The 20,054-nt window shown below is 43.5% G+C and overlaps 1 pseudogene; it reads right to left on the reverse strand.

Moving 5' to 3' along the window:
* Window positions 1–216: 216 nt before the first annotated feature.
* Window positions 217–7,130, reverse strand: LOC102313536 (annotated as a pseudogene).
* Window positions 7,131–20,054: the final 12,924 nt, after the last annotated feature.

The following is a 20,054-nucleotide window of genomic DNA, read 5'->3' on the forward strand; positions in this document are numbered from 1 at the left end:
AAGACATGCAGCTTGTGGGGATAGGTTAATTGGATAATACAAATTGCCACTAGGTGTGAATGTGAGTGTGAATGGTTGTCTGTCCTTGTGTGTTGGCCCTGCGACAGACTGGCAACCTGTCCAGGGTGTACCCTGCCTCTCGCCCTATGACAGCTGGGATAGGCTCCAGCACCCCCCGTGACCCTGAAAAGGATAAGCAGAAGCGAATGGATGGATGAACAGATTGGTGCACAAAGAGAAACAAAACATTGAAATTCAACTTTCATCTTCAGGAAATGTTTTTTAACACTCACAGTTTCACATCTATAAATCTGACCATAAATCTGTCAGAGGATGTCAGATAAGACCGTAGACCTGAAGAAGCCAGGAATGTTCTACTAGACATCAGCAGGAAGCTCGGTGAGAAGGTGACAACTGTTGGTGTGATTATTTAGAAATGGAAGAAATATCAAATGACCATCAGTCGCTCTCGGTCTGGAGCTCCATGCTTGCCTCATGGGATGATGGTGATCATCAGAAAGGTGGTTGTGATGGACAAACCCATGGCCACACTCTGAAGTCGCTGCCAGACAAAATGTGGTGGCCAGGGTGTGAAAGCATTAAATGCAACAGGGATAATTGGACTGCACCACCACTTCCTGCTGAAGGGGGAGAGTGTGTGTTTTCTTTAATGTAAAAACAAAGTAGCTGCCCTTAATTAAATATTTGAGTTTAGGGCTTAATGATTTTCTTCTTTGGTGTTTAGTTTATTATCAAACCAGACTGTACTGCATTGTTTCTTGTTTACAGTTGTGTTTTGATTAGTTACCCTCATGTGTCATAGTGGTCTGATCAGCCATTAGATATACCCTTGTGTGTCATTTCATGTTTAGGTCAGTTATGTTTGTTTGGGCAGTCGGTTGGTTTGTTAAGTTGCGGTTTTACATGAGTTGAGTTTTGTTTCTTTTACCTCTTTTATGAGCTCAACATTTATTACTTTTGTAAATATAATTTTTGGTTTAAATAACCCTATTTTTAAAATAATTCCTGTGACTCCTCCTGTTTTCAACTCGGTCCATCACACAGGTCCAAGCCAGCTAAGATCAGCAAGAACCCTGTTATCATGGTTCCCAAAAGGTAGATACTCCTTCTGTCCTAGATCGACCGTCCCTCCAGGCACATGACCCTCCAGTTCCTCCACCTGTGACCTGTCCACCTGGCAGGGAATGTCCCTCCAGGATAGTCGGGCTCCCCCGACCTCAGGCTTCTCGTTGAGAAGAGGGTGTCAGTTGGATTCAGGACCAGTTGATCAAATCATAATTATCAAACTACTTGTTAGTCAGTTTAGAGTATCTGAAAATGAGGGACTGTGTATAAAAATGTCTGTAATTCCTAAACAGTTACTGGAAGTTTTTTGTAAAGATTACAGTTTCTCACACGCTGTGTTCATCTGTCTTCAGACCACAGCTCTCTGTGCTGCTTCTACCTCTGATGTTGTTCAGTCACATTTAACTTCAAGTTGGTATTAAATGCAGTGAAATCTGTTTTCAAACAGCAGACAGTGTAGAAGCATGCAGGCATTATCTGATGAGCTGACATGTTTAAGATGAAGAATAAAAAACTTCAGGTTCGGCTTTTTTCCAGCTCAGCAGTCAGACTGAAGCAGATCAGTGATGCTGACTGAGAGGCCTGTTCACCAAAATCATCCTGCAGGTCAGCTTTTTATGTTAATGACAACATTACACTCACAAACTCATGATCATGTGACCATGATCTTAAAGCTGATCCAGCAGGTTCGAGTAATTATTAATGAATCAGAGCTCAAATTATATTATTTAAAAACATCAGGACACCTGCTAACAAATGAGAGAATATGGACCAATCAGCTCGCTGAATTCTGATCTTAATAAAGTGACTTCCAGCTGCTTCCTGTTACAACAGGTCACCACAGCGTGCAGCTCCTGACACGACAACAAAGGGATTCATGTCTCTGTTTAATCAAACACAACTTAATGACAGGACTGGCTGATGGAGGATAGAATGTATTTGTACCATTTTGGGTTACAAGGCTCCTAAATGTAATTAAAAGTGATTTGATTATTATTTATTAAACATCTACAGCTGAGGAGTTTTTAAAAGCACACAAGGAAAATTCACTGAAGCCCAGAAACAGCTGTTAAAATCTGTTTCCATCCTGGTCATCAGAGTTCACATTAGAAGCTACAATAAAGGTGTGTTTGGGTCTCTTAGCTTGAAGAATAAGAAGAGGCTGGAACACATTGTTAGACTGTGCAGCAAACAGCAGGTATAAAGCTAAATGATGTTTCCCTCCTGTGTAGAGGGAGGGCGACCCTGAAGATAGGAAGGATTCGGGGTGACAGCTCACATCCTCTGTGTTCAGAGTATCAGCTGTTGCCTTCAGGGACGAGCTATTCTTCACCTCGTTGCAGAACAAATAGATTTAAATGTAGATTTTTAAAATTCTATTATGGGATTTGTGTTTTTGGCTGTATTTGTCGTGTGTTTATGCTGCTGCTACAAAGCAAATTGCCCCTCAAGGATCATAAAGTTTATGTTGATGTTGAAACGATGAAGAAAGATTTAAAATGTCAGCAGAGGATTAAAAATCAGCTCTTGCTGTAACTCACAGTGTGAATACAGAGCGCAGAACTGCCAGATTCAATGATTCTAATAAAATAATGTGTAATGTAGTAAATGCACAGAGACTAAAGGAGCACAGCTTCACTGGAAACATTCAAACACTGTTACAAACAGCTGCAGTGAAGTTCTTCATGCTGCCTCACTGTCAGACATTAGAGGAAGATGCTGGAAGGGAGCGCCCTCTGCTGGGCTGCTGACCAAACTACAAGCACTGTGTTGAGTCACTGAGTGTAAATTTAAAAACTGTTTGAATAAATGTTTGAACTGTGAACAAACGATGGCAGCACGAGTGCACAGGAAGTAAATGAAAATGAAGCTGTAAATGTGTAAATGGCACGTCTGAGTTAGTAAAACTACGTCTTCTCACACAGACGATAAAACAGCTGATAAACATTTACTCTGTTTTATGGTTCAACTGAATTACAGAAAAATCCAGGAAAGGAAACAAAAAGTAAAATTAAACTTTAAATAAAAGCATAAAAAGCAACACAATAAAAAGTCCATTAACATCAACATCAGGAGTCACTGAGAAAATTAACTTAATATTAGATCAAACTTAAAGAATATCAAAGAAGCTGAAAAGAAAAAGTAAAAGGTTGAACATTGTAAAATCCAATAAAATATAATCACACTTCTATGTTAAAGATAAATCAATTTTAAAATGAGATCTTATCAGGAAGCAAACAGTAAATATGAGGTTTTGTACATGCGTTGTTTGTCGTCGTTGACTGAGTTCAAATCTTTATCGTCTCAGTTCAAACTGGTCTCGACCTTTTCTTTGTTCTTCTTTGTGATCACATGAACGTTCAGTGAAGGAGTTTCTCTCCTTTCTCTATTTTAGCCATTAGTTTTGCTTTTTCTTTCATCACCATCAGAGACTGAACTCGTCTCTTCCAGCCTGGTTTGCCCTCAGATTTCTCTTCTTCAATAAGCATGTCGATGTACTCTGGAGTGGACAGAGGGTTTGTCTTCAGTGATGTCTCTTTGAGTCTGTTCAGACACTTGGAAGATCTCTCCATTAGTTTCACCACCTCAGATTGTAAACTTTCATATTCAGCCTTCAGTTTTTCAACCAGTCCCTGGACAGTCATCTTCTGCCCTCTGGCTCTATCATACTTTTCTTTCAACTTTTTCACTGTTTTTTTCTCTTTAACCTCTTTATACTCCCATATGTACTTCTGATAAAAATGTACATTCCAGTAACATTTGCCTGGACACTGAGTACAGTATCCATCTGATCCAACTGCAATACAGCTTGTTTTATATGCATCATTTGGTATGGTACAGGGATGGTGACAGGTGAAATGACACTGCTGACAGTTCAGGATGTTTCCAGCGTGAGAAATTTCCTTCTCAAAAGGCTTCATGACAGTAACTTCAATCTCAAAGTTCTCATTTTTTATGATCTCGAATTCATATTCTTTAAGTTTCTCACTTTTCTTTTTTATCTCCTCAAGCTTGGCTAACCCAAGTTTCACCTGCTCCTGCATATTTTCAACTGAAATCTCGAGCTGCTTTCTTTCTCTGAGGACCTCCTGTGTCAGTGTCAATCGTTTAGTTTCTATTACATTCAGAGCAGTAAAAAAACTCTTCATGCTTTTTGTGCCCATCTCCCAAAACATCTTATCAAAATGTCCTCCTTCACCAACATCACTCATTCTGTCTCCTTCAGATGATCTTTTATGTGCAAACAAGGCTGAATTATTAAATTTGAAGTGAACCGGCAGCCCGTCTTTTGTTTTAGGACATGGGACTCCTGCAGCATTGATCGCCTCTAGAACTGGAGGTCGCTGACCGTCTGCAAATGTCGCCAGGATCCTGATGTTTTCTGCCACATCTTTGCCAAAGATTGAGAGCACTGAATCAAACACATATTTCTGTGTTGCTGTGAGTCGTGCTGAAGCAGCCTGAGCTACAAAACACACAGCATCAATGTCAGTGACACCGTGCTGAGCAGAGAAGAGATTACGTAGCTGCTCTGTGATCTCTCTGTCTCTTTCTATGCCTCTTGTATCTCCAAAGCCTGGAGTGTCAATAATGGTCAGAGAGAACGGGATTTGAAATCCATCCTGGTGGTTGATTTTGTAAACAGTGACTTCAGAGGTCTGACTGTGAGCTCGTGATGTTGACTGATCCTCATTAATGAATTTAAACCTGAAACCATTCCCCCACTCTACACCAACAATGTAGTTGATCATCCCATCGATCAGAGTGGACTTTCCTGATCCAATCGCTCCAAAAAGTATTATTGTACGATTCAGCCTCGTGCTTTCTTCTCCAAAGTTAAACTTCCTGCATCCATCTATGTTCATGTGTTCTTCTGTCAGAGGCAGTTTGTAAACTGAGGAGGAATCAGATTTTATCTTTTCACTTTTATTTTTGAGAAGTTCTGCGAGGCGGTTAAATGTTGTTGTGCAGACTTTAACAATGATGCTTTCTTTGCTTCTTCCAGCTGAACCACAATCACATCTGACCCTGACTGCATATTCTGTCTCTGTCTGGAGACCTGACAGGATCACCTTTTCACCTGCTGACTTTGTTTGGTTCCACTGCAGAGCTTCCTCATTATTATCTGTTTTTGAATACTCCACCATGTAGCTCAATATCTGCACATCCTCTCCGAGCTCAGCAGGTTTCTCCCAGCTCACTGATATCTCAGTTAAATTTGGTTCAAGTCGAGGTTTTCCAGGAGGGCTGCAGGGTAAGGTTTTAATGGCATCACTGATTACATTAGCTGGTCCGACACCTGCTGAGGTCACTGCTCTGCACCTGAACACATACTCTGTGTTTGGCTTCAGATCTCTCACTGTGACTTCTTCAGCCTTTGCTTCTGTCTTCTGCTGCCATCCATCCTCTCCACTGACACAGTACTCAACAGAGTAGGAGGTGATGTTCTCTGCTCCAAACCTGGGTGGAGAAATCTTCAGTGTCACACTGTTGTGGTTTATGTCAGCTGCTGTCACAGTTTCAGGCTTTGAAGGAGGCTCAAAGTTCTCACTGACAGCAAATCCACCTTCATAAAGGTAGATGCTGGAACCTTCCTGGGTCTCATTAGTTAACCCCACTGTCAGGAACTTCATGTTCTTGTTCTCCTCGTTGGCCTCTGCAAAATCACTGAAGAGTTTTTCTTTTCTCCTCATTTCAGCCGTTACTTCTTTTGAGGCGTACCATTGTTCCTTCTCTACATCATGAGTGTGAGGATCTTGAAGGTCTGGGTTGGTTTTTCCTCTTAAGTATTTTGATAAAGCTGAGAGGTACGGTTCATCCTTTCCCAGAGAGGTGAAAACAAAACACACAACATGCTCTGCACTCAGACTTTCCTTGTACAGATCATTTTGAGACGAGATGATTTTGGTGTTTTTCATCATCCTGGTAAAAGACATTAAAGTGTCAACTTCTCTCTCTTTACAGTCCATCCACTCGTTCAGGTTTTTGCTGCTGAAAGGTGAAGAAAGTCTCTTCTTCAGGATCTCTGCAAGATCAGCTTCCTCTTCTCCTCCTCCTCGGATTGATGGAAGTTTCTTGGCCAAAGTTTGTTGGAAATCGAGCTTGAACTCAGAGCACATTTCTTTGAAACTTTTAATTTTTTTATCAATCTGTGGGAACTGCTGTGCAGTGCTGGTTCCCAGTACATCATTGTACCTCATTTCCAGCTCACTGAAGTCCTCCAGGACTCTCTGTGCTTCTTGAACTAATCCTGTACTGATCTGACGGACGAGTTTAGCAGCAGAAGAATCTAAAGCTGTCAGTGGCAGCAGCCAGACCTTCACTGGTACAGCTTTGTCTCCCAGTAATCCTGGCAGGCTTTGGTAGACTTTTATTGCATCTTGAAAGGTTGTTGGTGGTTTTGGAAGACAAAAGTCTCCATGAAATTTACAGGAGAATTTATCAAGACTGGCTTTGTCCGTAACATATTTTTTTCAGGGAACCTTCACCTTCTATAGCACATTTTGGAATCTTCTTGATGATCATCTTCAAGTTGCCTTGTATATCTTGATGATTTTCCTGTTCAGAAACTTCACGGTCAAACACAAAGAAAGCTTGTGCTCCATAAAGGATAGCTGTGACTACATGTGTTGCTAAGCCTTGATCAAAAACATATGGATGCTTCACGTTTCCTCTTCCAAGATGATTCATGGACAGCTCCTGGATCTTTGTGGTTTTCTTGTACTTCAGTGTTACTCTGGCCTGATTTCTGGAAGATTTACTATCATTCAGATATTTTGCAGATCCATCAACCTGAACCAGTCCAACCAAGAAACTTGCCTTCAATGAAGGATCAATGCTTAGAGCTGAAGATTTTCCTGAAATTGATTCAGATGCAACAATTTCAAAATCATTAGATGCCTGTGGTCTTTCTGCTATATCTTTCATCAGGTCATCACGATCCCACAGAGTCATTCCTGTAAAAGAAGAAGCAAAAATATTTCTACCAGGACTCCATTAATTAAATCAGACACCGTAAAATTAAAAAAAAAAAAAATCAATTTGAAATAAATGTAATATTTTAAAATTAATAATGCCTTTTTTTTTCGTCAAATCTGCTTATAAGTCAGACAGAAACAGAGTAGAGTCTTTATATTTCCTATACTTTCGGGTTCTCTAATGACAGATTTCTATGAGCAAACTTGTCAAATCTCTGCTGTTGTTTTTTTGTAAACATTCCTTTTTTTGGTTTTTTTTGTTTTTTTTTTCATCTTTTTTCTGTGATAATCACAAAAATTAATTAAAGTAATAAATGAAGCACAAATCTTTGGTAAGTCTGGATGAACCAGATCAACTGAGTTATTTCAGATGAATAGTTAGGAGTGCTCATCAGAATTATCAGTATCTTAGATACCACCAGCTTCTGCCAATCAACTACCATCTTCGGCAGGGCTACTTATTGGTGTGGCTGAGCGACAGACAGCGCTGGAGTATTGCACTAAGCCTGGTAGCGTTTTCGAGCCACTAGCGTTGTTGAAGTATTGTCTGATCTACGTACTCATCTTGCTGTCGTGTGTGTGTTCACCCAGGGAATGACGGAGGAGTCACGGACACTAAGGAAGTACTTGGAGGAGAGACGGGCACTCACTACCACGCACGAGCTTACATGGAAATAAGGACGCACTACCACCATTGTTGCATATTTGAACTGTTGTCACCTTGCTGCACTATAAATAAACGCACTCTTTATTTCTGAGCTCCCTGCATGAGTCCACTCTTTAACAACCGTGACAATAATGATAGTAATAACATTGATGTGATTCCAGTTCAGCTGGAGGATGCGGACCCACTCTCGGTCCGGGAGGGACATACCGCATACCGGTAAGGTGTTGAGGGGTTATACGCCATGCTTTGGTGGACACGGGCTTTACACAAACCCTGGTTCACCAAAACTTGGTTTGCCCTGGGGTATTGTTGGAAGCAGAGCGAGGAGGTGGTGGTGAAATGTGTGCATGGGGATGTTCAAAAATACCTGGTAGTGTCGCTGCTGCTGAAATTCAGGGGCAAAACGCATACAGTAAAGGTGGCGGTAAGCCCGCGCCTGTCGCATCCCCTAATTTTTGGCACGAATTGGCCGGGGTTCCACAGCTTACTGGGGCAGTACGTGGGGATGCGATTGCTGTCTGTAAATTTGTGTAACGTTTGCGCAGCGCTCAGCGGTGATGAGGGGTCAACCAACACTGACTCTGGGGGGGAAGAGGTGGCAGGGTCTTCTACGGTTGCCTCCCATTGTGCACCCCATGGAAGATTTTCTACTGGAGCAGTAGAAAATAGCTGCCCTGAAATGATTTTCCAGGCAGCTCATTCAAACCCCATGGCAGGGCATTTGGGTTGTGAGAAGACTCTGGAGGGCATAATGGCCCGATTCTATTGGCCGAGCATTTGGGCCGACGTGCACTGCTGGTGTGCGTCGTGCCCAGAATGCCAGCTGGTTAACCAGCCGGCTGTTCTGAAGGCGCCATTGCACCCATTACCACTGACGGAGATCCCGTTTGAGTGCATTGGCATGGATCTCATCGGGCCATTCCATCGGAGTGCACGTGGCTATCGCTTTGTGTTGGTCCTGGTGGATTACGCAACGCGATATCCGGAAGCAGTGCCGCTGCGCACCATCTCAGCGAAGAGCGTGGTGCAGGCACTGGTTCAGGTCATCTCCCGGGTCGGTATTCCGAAAGAAATACTGACTGACCAGGGCACGTCGTTCATGTCGCACATGTTGCACATGTTGCACATGTTGCACATGTTGCGGGAACTGTACGGATTATTGGGCAATAAATCTATTCGGACCAGCGTCTACCACCCTCAGACTGATGGGCTGGTAGAGAGGCTGAATAAGACTTTAAAGTCCATGATTCGTAAGTTTATTCACGAGGATGAACGAAATTGGGATCACTGGCTAGACCCTCTGTTGTTTGCAGTGCGGGAGCTACCCCAGGCCTCCACAGGATTTTCTCTCTTTGAATTACTGTACGGCAGACGGCCGCGGGGGGTGCTTGACCTGATTAAAGAAAACTGGGAGGAAGGGTCGAGCCCTGCAAAGAATGAAATTCAATACGTTCTGGACCTGAGAGCAAAGCTGCACAGGCTGGGGAGGTTATCACGGGAGAATTTGCTCCAGGCCCAGCAATGTCAGCAGAGCCTGTACAACAGAGGGGCTAGGCTCAGGCAGTTTTCACCAGGAGACAAATGCTTGTATTGCTCCATTCCTCCAGCTCTAAATTGCTCGCCAAGTGGCAAGGACCCTTTGTGGTCACACGGCGGGTGGGGGACGTTGACTATGAAGTTGCCTGGTTAAGGAGCGAGATGAGTTGGGGCCGGAGGTGCCAAATTCTACCATTCCCGCCTCCCTCCGTTGTGACGACCATCTCACACAGGCCCAGAGAACGGATGTTGCTGCCTTGTGTTGAGGTTTAAATTTATCATCTTAAATGTTTATATGCTGATTATATTGCTTCATATGAGAAAGGCCTAACTCTGAGTACACTCTCTGCCAAAAAGTGCTGTCAGGAAACTGCATGCTTTTGCAGAGCGTGCTTTTGCAGCTAGAATGAAGTGAAAGTGAAACCAACTAGGCTGTTTGATCGAAACTTAAAGTGTGGTGTGACGTGAGAGCAAGTATATAAATAACTAGGCTTCCGTTTGTGCTTCAGACCTGGGGTTGTGTGTTTTGTGTTCAGGTCTCCATATTCCGGAATATGTAAATTAAAGATCATTTTTAAAGTAAAAAGACCACTTTTGAGCCGTGTCTTTTTGGCCCTAAGAATCCACAAGAACCGAAATTAATACTTGCAACAGCGCTTTGCTGATGTGTTCTCCCCCCTGCCCAGCCGTACAGCTCTCATAGAGCACCATGTTGAAACGCAGCCTGGCGTGACAGTGTGTTCACAGCCCTACAGGCTGCCGGAACATAAAAGACAAATTGTTCAGCAGGAATTGAATGAGATGCTGAGGCTGGGTGTAATAGAAGAGTCACACAGTGCTTGGTGTAGCCCCATAGTTCTTGTAGTGAAGAAAGATGGGTCTATACGGTTCTGTGTGGACTACCGCAAGGTGAATGAGGTGTCACGGTTTGATGTGTACCCGATGCCCCGGGTCGACAAACTCCTGGAACGGTTGGGCACTGCTCGTTTCTTTACGGCACTGGATTTGACCAAGGCACATTCCCTTGTCGGCAGAGTCTAAGGAAAAAATGGCCTTCTACACTCCATACGGATTGTACCAATTTGTCACACTTCCGTTCGGCTTGTTCGGTGCCCCAGCCACCTTTCAATGCCTCATGGACCGGGTGCTGCGTTCGCACGCTGCGTATGCTGCTGCCTACTTGGATGACGTGATCATCTACAGTGACACCTGGGCGGAGCATGTGCAGTGGGTGGCCATGGTCCCTGAGGCAGGCAGGGCTCACGGCCAACCCGAAGAAGTGTGCTGTTGGACGGAGGGATGTACACTATTTGGGGTACCACTTGGGGGACGGGCAGGTGCGTCCGCAAGTGGAGAAGACAGCGGCCATCGCGACCGTCCCATTCTCTTCATCACTCGCAAGCTCACGGATCGAGAGACGCACCATCGAGAAGGAGTGCCTGGCGATCTGGTGGGCGGTCAACTCCCTTCGTTAATACCTCCTGGGGCACCCGTTCACTCTCTGTTTGGACCACGTCCCGCTGCAGTGGCTCCACCGCATGAAGGATGCCAACGCCCAGATAACCCGCTGGTATCTGGCTTTGCAACTGTTTAAGTTCAAGGTGGATCACAGGCAGATGGTCGTGGCTGATTTGGAAGGGGGGGAGTAGGCTCGGCCGGGTGTGGCCCCGGCCCCAGTCGGGCGGTGAGGAAGCTGTGGCGGCAGAAGAGGGATGACACAGTGAGCTCTCTGGGCAGCAGGGAGGCGGGGAGGGAACAGGTACACAGGACTGTTTTAATGAGGGAGATGTGTCTTATGTCTTCCGCAGTGAGAAGGAGCAGATGATGCTGGGAGAGAGTCGGAGAGACTGCGTCCGAGGCGGGTGCCAAAAACCGCAGAAGGAAAACATTATTTTTCAATAAAGGACAGTTTAAGCACAACCCAGTCGTGTGTGTGCCGGTCCTGTGTTACAGCAACATTGCAGACACAGAGGACAGCTACAAGTACCTGGGGATCCCACAGGCAAATGGGAACCATGAAGAGGTTGCTAGAAAAGCTCATATATGCTTAGAGTTTTATAATCGATTGCATATTGATAGGATATCTGATCCTTAGCAGTCTGCAAAGACTCTGTGTGCTTCCCAGAGCACTTTGGCATACACACACATCTTAAGGTCATGAGACCTTCTCTTACTGATTTATGGTATCGGCGGACACCTACTCTGTATCTGTTTAAGTATAAGTGCCTTTTGCTTAAGTGAACTGCTGGACTCCCTGGCACCAGCTTTGGGGAGTCGTTCACAGGGTCACATCTTGACCCCCCATACACACACACACATGGTATACGTACACACAGATGAGGTACTCTTTGTTCACATGTATGCTTGTGTGAGACGTCATGTGTTAATGGACTTATGCATAGTCATGTAACCGCAATAAAGAGCAGTGTTACGAGGGAGCAGTTCTCTCCCTCGTGCACGAGATCAAACAAAGAGCTCTGCTTGGTGTCCAATACTTTTTGCTGTTGTAGTAGAATTGTGTCACTCCCCCAAACCCCCAAATTATTGTCTAAAATATACAGAACACTTTCTAAAATAGATGAGAAGTGGCTTTATCGATCAACTTAGACCAAAACCTTTGGTCTTAGGTATGCTTAAAAACCTTTCAATGGATCAGAAATCCCAGTTTGCAATTAATACAATACAAAATATTACATAGAGTGCACTATACTGGTCATAGGATGTTCAAGATGGGCTATACGTCTTCCAACAACTGCTCACACTGTCAAGCAAACACACTGGACAATTTTATCCATGCTCTTTAGTTCTGTCCACCAGTTCAGAAGTTTTGGCACGGGATATGTGAAGACTTATCAAAGTGTCTGAAATGTAACATTCCAGCCTCCCCTTTAGTATGCTTGCTGGGCAACTTTGATGAGTTAATTACAGAAATAAACACAGCCCACATTGTTTTTACGGCCCTACGCATTGCCAAATGGTCCTCGTTAACTGGAAAATTCTAATACATCACATTAGTCTTGATACAGCCTCTGCCACCACATTTGATCAATCCCTCTGGGCAGCAGCACCACCTGACTCTGTGGGGCCAGGTGGTGCTGCTGCTGTGGGCCCTGGTACGGATGGGCCTGGGCTCCCTTGCCCTGGTGGGTTCCAGAGTGTGGGGGTGCCTACTGGGGTCAGCGGGGGAGCTGGCCCCAGGGAGGGGCCGGGGGGCTGAGGGGCTGGCCATTGAATAAGGGGTCTGGGATGCGGGGCCTCCCTGCTATTGCAGATCAGGAGTCCGTCTGCTTTCTTCCACCCCAGAGAGAAGGGTTACATCTCCTGGGTCTCGGTACGGTTTGCCCCTCTGGGGGCAGGGGTACCCAGACATGAGATATAGACTATGTTTGGGGGAGTGTGAATGTGTGTACAGTATCTATTTGTGTCTGTCTCCACGTTGGGTGAGTGCCGAGTATTTGGTTGTGTATATGGGGGTGGGAATGCACGTTTGTGTCCGCGTGCGCCTGTTCGTCTGTGTCTATATGTCAGCTTGGGTCTTAGACTCAACCTCTCTGGGAACATCTCAGGCTCTCTGAAGTATGGAGACCTATCTCCCCTCACCACACTCCCTGCCAGTGGCTGATGCCCTCAGACATTGGTGTGTTGGTGATTTGTGGTGTCTGGGGCTCATGTGTATACCGGCTCACTCCTGGTGGCTGATTGGCAGGGCCTGGCGCCTGTGGCCTGGCTGGGCCCCTTCTGGGGGGTGGGGCACCCTCAGGCCTCTGGCCTCTGGGCCTGAGGCCTGGTCCTCTCTGCCACAGCTGGCTGCCGGCAGAGCCCGCGGGCACGTCACTGCAACTCCCTCTGGCTTCTGCTCCGTGGATGCTGGGTGACCTCTCGTTTTGGGCTCTCCTCAGCTCTTCCCAGCAGGGTGGCACAGTTGCCCCCCTGGTGGTCCTCCTTGGGTCCTCGTATTCTGGGGCCTCTGGATGTCTTGGGCCTGGATCTCCTCCATACCTGCTTGATCCCCTGGGGGACGGGGCTATGACTCCCCACACTCCCTAGCAGATCATTACATGGAGAAACCTTTTGAATATAAGTGTGCTGATCCACACGGGTGTGCACACAGGTGTACGCACGGGTGTTCACAGACACAAACTACACCTTTCTTGGCTGCTACCTCAAAGCACATTGTGCGCTGTCGATCTTGCGTACTGCACAATAACATGTAATATTTACTATCTACTGTTATCTATTGTTAGCTAGTTTATTGTGGTGGTGTTGTATTTATTATGTTGCTCTTTCTTATTTGTTTTCTCTTCTGTTTTTTATTATCTCCATACAGGTGATCTAGGTGTGTTGTTTGTTTTTCTTTCTTTCTTCCCCCCTTTCTCACCGTCTCTTCTCCCCTCTGTTTTTCTTTCTCTCCCTCTCTTTCTTTCATTCTTTCTCCCTGTCCTTTCCCCCAGTCATGCCTGTCCCATCTGTAACAACTGAAAATCAAATAAAAATGAATACATAATTATAATAAAGGTAAAGCAAATGGACCAATATGATAAGGCCATGATGATCCAATTGGTAAAGTAAAGCCGCTTGGCATCTTTCTTGGCCTTCAGACAACAATTCTGATGGCTAAAGATCCAAAAGGGACCAGGGGCGGATCTAGAGATATTTTCTTAGGGTGGCATGAGGGTGGCAAAGAAATCAATTGGGGTGGCAAAATCAAAGCACTTTCCCCCCCAAAACACATATGCAGGTGGTTACATATCGTTAGCTTCATAGCATAAGTGCCTAAGTCATTTTTTTGTGTTTTCGGAAAACAAGACAAAACTAATTTTCTAAATATCACATGCATATTTTTAATTGATATTTTCAATTTGACCAAAAAATGACTTAGGCACTTATGCTATGAAGCTAACGATATGGTTAAAATGATTCAAATGCAGTAAGTAAATGGCCTGTATTTATATAGCGCTTTACTAGTCCCTAAGGACTCCAAAGCGCTTTACATATCCAGTCATCCACACATTCACACACTGGTGATGGCAGCTACATTGTAGCCACAGCCACCCTGGGGCGCACTGACAGAGGCGAGGCTGCCGGACACTGGCGCCACCGGGCCCTCTGACCACCACCAGTAGGCAACGGGTGAAGTGTCTTGCCCAAGGACACAACGACCGAGACTGTCCAAGCCGGGACTCGAACCGGCAACCTTCCGATTACAAGGCGAACTCCCAACTCTTGAGCCACGATCGCCCCAAAAGCATTAAAATATAGTCTATAACAGGGGTCACCAACCTTTTTGAAAGTGAGAGCTACTTCTTGGGTACCGATTAATGTGAAGGGCTACCAGTTTGACACACACTTCTCAAATAACAAATTTCCTCAGTTTAACTTAATTATGTGTTATCATTAATAATTAATGATATTCATCTATGTACGGACACTAATTATGTTAATTATTTTTCACCATAATTATAAAGAATGCAAGTAGGAAACAAGGTAGGAAACATAAATATCAATATGCAACGCTTTATTTCTATATATCTCTGCAAGTATTTACATTTTGAAGTGATCACTTCTACAACATTTTCACGTACCACTAACAAATTTTAACAAATCATGCACTGTTACATACATGATTTTTGTATGTATGTAACATACAAAAATCAACTTTCAAATTTTACAGAACTTTTCACCAAATTGGCAGCATTTTAAAGCAAATTGTCACATGTTACACTTAACAAACACATTTGTTTTTCAATAATTAAATTCAACTTTGACATGACACTGTAATGTTGCCACTGAGAACATCTAATATGGCTTTCTTTGTCTGTTAGTGGGAAACCTGGCATTGCATGCTGTTCACCAGTGTGTTGTAATCTGGGGTATAACTTGACACTGCAACTCTGAGTGAGTCTTGCAGATGTGCATCGGAGAGGCGTGTTCTGTGTTTGTTCTTGATGAAGTTCATGTCAGAAAAGGCTGATTCACAAAGATAGGTTGAACCAAACAGGCTGGCAACCTTCATAGCTGCTGTGCACACACCACTGTACTTTTCTGTGTCAACAAGGCACCAAAAGTTTGGTGCACCCAGATAGGCTTTGAGGTGGACGTCATTTTGCAATGTTACAATTTCGATTTCCACCTGTCCAGCATCCAAGCTGAACATTGAACTTAGTTGCTCAGCAATGCATGTTGTGTCCACATTCATGAAAGGATTGGAAACAAATGAGACACATGGCTCAAGCTGATCAAGGTCACAAAACCTGTTCTCAAACTCTTGACCAAGTCGGTTTATGACTTGAGTGTACTTTTCTGCAACTTTGTCAAAAGTCTCAGATGCAGAAGCATTGTCTTTCAGCACCATCTGCACAGAGGGAAAGTGCAGCACCTTTTTTCTCTGTAAATGCACAGAGAAAATGTTCATCTGGGCTTTAAATCCATTTAAAGCACTTATCATGTCAGCAACAGTCTTACCTTTGCCTTGCAGCTCACAGTTCAAATGGTTCAGTTTCCCAGTAATGTCTGTTAAAAACGCAAGGTCAAGTGTCCACTCAGTGTCCTCCAGCAGAGATGTGTCTTCCCCTTTGGATTGCATGAACTCCTTGATTTCACCCAAAAGTGACAAAAAACGAAGCAAAATCCGTCCCCTGCTGAGCCATCGGATTTCCGTATGTAGTAGCAGGTCACCATATTCAGCTGACAGCTCCTCCAATAGCACCTTGAATGTTCTGTGCTGTTTAGCTCTGGAGCGGATGCTGTTTATGATCTTCACGACGGGAGTCATGACGTGCTCGAAGCCGATCACCTTTGCGCATAACGCCTGCTGGTGAATGATGCAGTGGTAATGCATGAAGTTTGGGAACTCTGTGTCACCTTTACAGTGAGCGATGAATCCCGTATGTCGGCCGATCATAGCAGGAGCCCCGTCGGTAGTCACTGATACCAGCTTTTCCAACGGTACCTTTTTCTTCGCGAAAAACTCCTTCACCGCGTTATAGATGTCAACTCCCTTCGTTGTTGTCTTTAGCGGCAGTAGTGTCAGAAGTTCTTCTTTTGTGGAGAAACCATCAAATACCATCCGGATAAAGACCATCAGCTGTGCTGTACTGCTGCTGTCGACGGACTCGTCACACTGGATGCTAAACCAACTGCACTTTGCCAGATCCTGATCCAACTGATCGGCCAAGTTCCCGGACATAGCCGACACTCTTCTAACAATTGTAGTTGCCCCCAGCTGGACATCAGAGAGAGTGGAGATTACATCGTTTCCATATTTCTCGTCTTTAAGCACAGTTTTTGCAATTATCATCATTGCTTCTTTGAAAACCTCCTGTCGGGGTTCAAATTTTGAGGAAGAGACATATGACTGAAAGTCCATAGTGGGTCAACACAAATTATTTTATTAAAACACATATATGTGGTGAAGATGGGCTCTGCAAAAACATCAAGCTCCATCTCCCGCCTGACAATAGGTGGGGTGTAATATTTATACAAGCAATACGCGTCACTGCAGATGCATGTTCCAGTAACTCCAGCCAGTACATATTCTAAAAAAGAACAGTTCCTTCCGATGTTCCTCCACCTAACAGATGCATCCTGTTATTACACTCTTACACTGGACTTATCATAACTAAACTGTCACGTATGCAGGTACACAGCCTTTGGAATCAGTTCCCTCAGGCAGACTATGTGTCTGTGTTGTGACCTTAGCGCCCGACCCCCCTCTACGTCCTCTGTTACCAGGCAAACTTCAATGCAGGAGGCTGCTGAATGCACACAGGCAATATGTAGTAAATTATACGGTAAACATGTAGGCAACCTTTCAATAGCTGAACTTTGCTCCATTGATCGGCCAGACATCGCGCTGCCCGTAGCTTCAAACCATTAATTAACTTAACCGAGATTCAACCCTTTAATTATGCAATATGTGTATAACATGATTACAGTTGCACCTGCAATGAAAGATTATGTGCTTATGCTAACACCTGAAATACAGACTTTAATATAACCTCACCAGTTTCAATAAATGTGTCAATGAAATGATAACAATGATAAGGATTATGAACAGTAACATAGATTATGAATGTAAAATAATATTCCATCTCGACACTCCCCGTCTAAAAATGCCTTCTTTTTCTTAGTCATGAAATGTGTAGCTCTAAATGAGGCTTCGGTTGCTTTTTGGGAGTTTTTCACCGGTCTTGTGAAAAAAGACTGCTGTTTGCTCAAACCTGCCTTTAACTCGCGGGCCTTTTCCGCCCGCAGTGTGCTGCCCTTTGGGTGGTTAGCATGGTAGCTTGTGTGACACGTTCGGAAATGTCTCTCCACGTTGTGCCGCTTTGCCGTTGCCACAGTTGCGACACACACATGAATCTTTCACAGTGGTAAAAAAGATCTCTTCCTCCCATTCACTGTGAAAATGATATGTTTTCTTTCTTTTTTCCGCCATGTTTTCCTCATCTCCTCACCTTTGCTGGTCTTCACGGCAACTGTTTCCGTGGAGACCAGCTAGCACTGATCTAATTTAATAATAAACATTTTTTATATATTATCTCTAACAAATTGACACCAATGCAATTGTGATTGAAAAAAATAGCAAGAAAAAATAAAAATAGATGCAGCTTACTGGTAAGTTGTTATGTTGAGCTATTTTTAGAACACGCCCGCGGGTGACTCATGTGGTCCTTGTGGGCGACCTGGTGCCCGCGGGCACCGTGTTGGTGACCCCTGGTCTATAACTTAATTATTATCTGTAGCCCACTTAATTACACACTTTAGTTACATAGAACATGTGAGTTGTGATGATATGTACTGTACAGCCTGTATAATAAATAAATATGTAGTATAAGTATAAAATCCAGAAAGCTACACAACACTGGTGGTTCATTTGCAAACACAAGTCTAACTTAAGTTTCACATTATTTTTTGTTAGAAAACAGTCACATTGTTACAGCTTAAATTACACAAAATGTCAGAAATCTGCACTGTAGTGAATAAACTTAATTTTTCATGATTTGTTGGATTAACCCACTGAGGTCTGAAATACAATCGGCCATTTTTGACTCCTTTTGAGTTTACGTTTGTATTTCACCCTCAGATTGTTTCATTTTATTTTTTTCCCCTTGCCTTGTTTGGTATCATTCTTTTTTCAGCTCATCTGAATTTAGTTGTTTTTCACTGACATACTGCATTAGTACTACTATTACTATTAATAGTACTATTACTGATCTGAAATCACACAAAGAACTTAAAATCCTAGTAGTATTTTTTACTGTAAAAAAAACAGACATGTTGAGTAAATTTTTATAACTTGAAATGCAAATATAAATTGTACATTTTGTAAACATATACAACTATTTATCTAAAAATGCAGCCAATACACCTGCCGTTTTTTTCATTTTGTACAACCATTTAAAAATATTACTAAAACTAAAATGAGAGAACAATCAGGTGTTGCAATAAGATGCCCCACAAATGATGTGTGCCAGTAAAAAAAAAGTTTGTCCACCAAAAGACAGAACAGCACAGGGATAAACCTGCAGGCCTGACAACAGGAGGTGTATCACTCCGCTGGTTTTCTACTTAGTGACAGTGTTTACATTGCAAATGTGCCTTTGTGACACAAAACAAAACAACGACTACACAACAGAACAGCTACACAAGACAACACAACACACTAAGTATACACTCCACACTAAACGTCACAAATCTCCCACATCTAAACTCTCTCTCTCTCTCTCTCTCTCTCACTCGCTCGCTCTGTCTCGCTGCCGTTACCGTCACTCCCAAAACTCTCCCTCCTCCTAAACAACCAAATCCCACACGTTGACTTTTTTTTAGTTGGTCGACATGGTGCATTTTTCCACTGATAGGAAAGATGTGGCTTTTTTTCCTTTCTTTACTGTTTTCGCACTGTCCTTAAAACGCTTAAAACACACACACACAAAAACGTGACGACAGTATTTAGAACAAAGCGTGGCTTCTATATATTATCATAACTCTGGATTTACTGGCCTGTAATTAAAATTTAAAAAACTTTGAAGTCCGAACTTTCAATGTGGGTTGAAATAGAGACTCAGCATGGCTGCAGCTTTTTGCTATGTCAGCTTAAAATACTCTTGTGATTTGGAGGTGCAGGGTGTCCGTGGACCACAGAGGGTTAATAACACTCACCTTCCTTCCATTTCCAGAGTCTAACATCCAACTACCTGTGTAAAATCCGAAATTCCCATGGTGTTGTTCAAAATGTGCTCTGGCACAATCATAAGCATCGCTTGCTACTGAAAACAAGAAAAAAGCCGGTCCTGCTATGGGCTGAACCATTTGGGTTTTTTTTGTTTTGGTTTTTTTTTGGTTTTTTTGCCTGTCCCGTTTGGCTCTTTTGCCATCAGAATTATTGTCTAAAGGCAAAGAAAGATGCCCAACGGATTTACTTTAAATTGACCATCCCAGCCTTGCCGTAATGGTCTATTTGATTCATCTTTTATTGTTTATATTATTATTTTTTTTATTTTCACTTGCTAGATACGGGACAGACTTGAATGAGGAAAAGAAAAGGGAGAAAGGAAGAGGGGGGAAAAACAGCGGAGAAGAGGGATGGGGATAAAGGGCAAGAAAACCCCAAAACCAACTAAATAAGCAGACAAAAAAAAAATACATATATCGGTCACCTGGATCACCTGTTGAGAAAGAAAAAAGAAAACAAGCAGAAGAGAACAAGAGTAATAGAATAAACAACATCACAATGATATATGGGAATATGACAGTAAATACTAAATATTAAACATTATTGTGCAGCA

The sequence above is a fragment of the Haplochromis burtoni genome, unplaced genomic scaffold (assembly GCF_018398535.1).
Source record: "Haplochromis burtoni strain Fernald_Lab_line unplaced genomic scaffold, NCSU_Asbu1 Contig_455, whole genome shotgun sequence".
Classification (NCBI taxonomy): domain Eukaryota; kingdom Metazoa; phylum Chordata; class Actinopteri; order Cichliformes; family Cichlidae; genus Haplochromis; species Haplochromis burtoni.